This window comes from Ornithorhynchus anatinus, chromosome 3, assembly GCF_004115215.2.
Source record: "Ornithorhynchus anatinus isolate Pmale09 chromosome 3, mOrnAna1.pri.v4, whole genome shotgun sequence".
NCBI lineage: Eukaryota > Metazoa > Chordata > Mammalia > Monotremata > Ornithorhynchidae > Ornithorhynchus > Ornithorhynchus anatinus.
In genome coordinates, this window is record NC_041730.1 from 67,007,710 (window position 1) to 67,012,179 (window position 4,470).

General features: G+C 41.4%; 1 pseudogene; it reads right to left on the reverse strand.

Moving 5' to 3' along the window:
• Positions 1–2,659: 2,659 nt before the first annotated feature.
• LOC114810370 lies at positions 2,660–2,807 on the reverse strand (annotated as a pseudogene).
• Between the last annotated feature and the right edge of the window lie 1,663 nt (positions 2,808–4,470).

The following is a 4,470-nucleotide window of genomic DNA, read 5'->3' on the forward strand; positions in this document are numbered from 1 at the left end:
AGGGCCCATCTCTGTTTTTGAGTCTGCCTTTTGGTGTGCTGATCTTCATGAAACCTGAAGTTAAATGTAAAGCCTTTGCTTATTGTGTCTGATGGTGAATAGTGCGGTGGTCTCTCATAAGTCCACTCCTAGTTTATATTGCTTCACTTCTGGTGAACTAACCACCTTGTACAACCTTGAGAAGGTTCTCTTGAGAAGCAACATGGCATAGGGGATAGAGCACTGGACTGGGAATCAGAAAGACCTAAGTTCTATTCCTGGCTCTGCCACTTGTCTGCAGTGAGACCTTGGGCAAGCCACTTACATTCTCTGTGCCTCAGTTTCCTCAACTGTAAAATGGGGATTAAGACGAGTCTCATGTGGGACATGGAGTGTGATTAACCTGATTATCATGAATCTAGCCTAATGCTTAGTACAATGTCTAGCACATAGTAAGCACTTTATCGATAAAATAAAATTTTTAAAACCTCACTCTTGGTAACCTTGTCCTGCCACTGATATTAATTGTTCCTCATCTCTCAGTCAGTGGTATTTATTGAGCATTTACTGTGTGGAGAGCATTGTAGTAGGTGCTTGGGAAAATGCAATAGAGTAAATAAATACAATCCCTACCTTCCAGGAGAGGAGAAGCAGCGTAGCTTAGTGGAAGGAGCCTGGACTTGGGAGTCAGAGGTCATGGGTTCTAATCCCAGCTCCGCCACATATCAGCTGTGTGACTTTGGGACACTTAACTTCTCTGTGCCTCAGTGACCTCATCTGTAAAATGGGAATTAAAGCTGTGAGTCCCACGTGAAACAACCTGATTACCTTGTATCTACCCCAGCAGATACTTGGCACATAGTAAGTGCTTAACAAATGCCATTGTTATCATTATTATTATAGCCTAGCAGGAGAAACAGATATTCAAATAAGTGATAAGTAGCGGACATAATAAAGCATAAAATTATGTACATAAGTGCTATGAGGGTAGGGAAGTGGAGTGAGTTCCTAAGTGCTTAGATGTCAGGGACTCAGATGGGAAAATAGAAAGGGGAGAGGATAGATTAGTCAGAGAGGCTTGACTGGAGGAGATGCAATTTTTGAAGATGGGTAGGGTTGTGGTATGTCAGAAGTAAAGGGAGAGGGAGATCTAGGGATGAAGGATGGGAGTAAACAAGGGTTTGACTGTGAGAGATGGGAGTGAGGCACAGCAAGTGGTATGATGTTTATGGAATAGTTTGGGAGTGGATAAGAATAAGAATAATTAGGGAAGAGAGAGTTGATTATGTGCTGAAAAATAGTGAGGAGTTTCTTTGACATGGAGAGGGATGGGCAATCATTGGAGATCTTTGAGGAGTGTGACAATATGTGCAAAATTAGATTTCAGAAAAATAATCCAGGTAGTTTGAAGTATGGATTGGAGAGCACTGAGGGTGGAGCCAGGATGGTCAGCGAAGAAGGATGCAGTAGTCGAGACAAGTGATGGGAAAGTTGTGGGGAGGAGAGGGTTAGATCTAAACTTTCATTTCTCCTAAACCTCCCTCCTCCTCTCTCAATCAACTATGCACTCAACTGTCAACTGTCACTCCCCAGAGTTTTTTTTTGGGGGGGGGGGAGGGTTTGGAACTCTGTAGTTGTGACTAGCCAGTCTTTCCTTACTCTACATTTGTGTTGCCTGTATTTTACCCCAAGTGTAGAATGTTGTATTTGCCCCTACTGAAATTTTCCCTGCTATTTGTAGGATCATTACTATTAATTACCTAATTCTCTTCGAATTTTTGTTCTTAGCTTCCAAAGTGTTTTATTCCTACTCAGTGGGATGTTTTGTGGTATTTATTGTGAGAGCTCCCTGACTGAGCTCCCCTTTTCCCCCAGACTGAGCTGCCCTTTTCCCCCTGCTCCCTCTACCCCTCCCTTCACCTCTCCACAGCTAAACCCTCTTCTCACCCCTTTCCCTCTGCTCCTCCCCCTCTCCCGTCCCATCCCCTCAGCACTGTACTTGTCCGCTCAACTGCATATATCTTCATCACCCTATTTATTTTACTTAATGAGATGTACATCACCCTGATTCTATTTATTTGCTATTGTTTTAATGAGATGTTCTTCTCCTTGACTCTATTTATTGCCATTGTTCTTGTCTATCTGTCTTCCCCGATTAGACTGTAAGCCCATCAAAGGGCAGGGACTGTCTCTATCTGTTACCGATTTGTACATTCCAAGTGCTTAGTACAGTGCTCTGCACATAGTAAGCACTCAATAAATATTATTGAATGAAAATACTATTGAATGAATTTATGTGCTTACTGTGTGTCACGCAGTATGCTAAATCAGTCAATCAATCCTATTCATTGAGTTCTTACTTTGTGCAGAATACTGTGCTAAGTGCTTGGGATAGTGCAATACAGCTGGCAGACATGCTCGCTGCCCTAAAAGTACTGGAGTAGACATGGTGTAATCTTATCTTCTGCTATCGAGTTATTTCTGACCCACAATGACACCACAGACACATTTCTCCCAGATTGCCCCGCTCTCCATCTACAATCATTCTTGTAGTGCATCCAAAGAGTTTTTTGGTAAAAATACGGAAGTGGTTTAGCATTGTCACTGTCCACGCAGTAAACTTGAGCCTCCCCCCTCGACTCTCTCCCATTCTGTTGCTGCCCAGAATGGGTGAGTTTTGACTTGTAGCAGATTGCCTTCCACTCGCTAGTCACTGGCCAAGCTAGGAATGGAATGGACAGACCTCTGCTTGACTCTCCCTCCTGTAGCCGAGACTGGTAGAGTAGTGGAAACCTACTTCGCTTCTCCAGATGCGAACCTGAGAGGAGACAGCGTGATCAGTTACAATATATTCAGCATAAAGACTGTACCCTTGATTTCTTCATAATTGATATAAAGGTATGGAATAAAGGGACTTTTCCAGTGATTCGCTACTTGATGTGTTCCATTAGTTGAATGGAGCCATTACTAACTACACTTTAATGGCAACCTTGAAACCAGTTGTGAATTCATCTACCAGTGGCAAGCTCACTCTGGGCAGGGAACACGTCTACCAACTCCATTATACTGTAATCTTCCAAGAGCTTAGTACAGTGCTCTGCACACAGTAAGCACTCAATAAATATGATTGAAAGTATGGTGAGGGCCACACTTTCTTAGCTTATCCTTGAAAAATTTTAGAGGGAGTCACCGAAAGCCCAACTGAAGTCTACACAGAACACATTTAGTACTTTCTATTGTACCCTTTCCTTATCTAACCTACCTTATCCTAGAAGGAAATTAAATTGGCCTGATATGATATGTTCTTTACAAAGCCCAGTCTTCTATCTAAGGCTCTTTAAATGTTGGCAACCTGATTATTTAATGTTTCGTTCCAATATTTTAGCAGGTGTAAATGTTAATCTGATCAGTTTATTATTACCTGAGCTTTCCTTTCTCCCTCTTTTTTAAAGATGGACACAACGTTTGTTCTTTTGCAATCCTCAGGGCAGGAGAATTCCAAGAGTTCTCAAATATAATGGTGAGTAACTCTATATCACATCCCTTTAACTATTTTTTGTTCTAAGATATTAAACCCTACAGATTTGGATAAAACACGTTTAACTTTTCTGTTTTCAGGTATTCTTTGCTCAGTTCTTTCCTGAGTTTGATTTAGTTTACCAACCTTCCAACACAACTGGAACTTGCTTGGATTGACTGATACAAGTTTACACTTTAACCAGATTGTCAACTGATTTAAAAATGCTCTGAGATTATTTTGTCATAGTAGCCCTAACTCAGTTGGGTTCTCCAAGAATCCCAGTACAAGGATTTTTCTTGTTTGTTTCAAGACCATCAAGGTATGAGAAGAAAAATTTTTAAAAAGTGCCTAGAATTAGAGAAGATAGATTCTGCTCTTTTACAATTAACATCTCTGAAAGTCCTGTCCAAGTGAACAGGAGAAGCAGCATGGCTTAGTGGATATAGCACAGGCCTGGGAGTCAGGACCTGTGTTCTAATCCTGCCTCGTCCACTTCTCTGCTATGTAACCATGGACTTCACTTCTCTATGCCTCAGTTCTCTCATCTGTAAAACAGGGATTAAGATTGTGAGCCCCCATGTGGGACATGGACTGTATCCGCCCTTGTTAACTTGTATGCACCCCAGTGCTTAGAACAGTGCAAGCACATAGTAAGTGCTTAACAAATAAGAGTGTAAAAAAAAAGTGAACATGATCATTTGCAATGTGAAGGGGTTTTTTTTCCTCTACCATTACACTGACTTGGCATTGTTTGCACAGTTTTTTGGGGTAGGAAACAAATCTGGGGATTATTTGCATGCAGAACGTAAGGAAATACAAGCAATAAGTCAGTGGAATGTATTGAGTGGTTACTGTGTGCATAACTCTATACTAAGTGCTTAGAAACTTCAAGGATAGAAAATATTACCATGTTTGGAGGGGGAATGTCAAAACACTGATAGATGCTTCACCACTCCCTTCCCTTCTTCAAA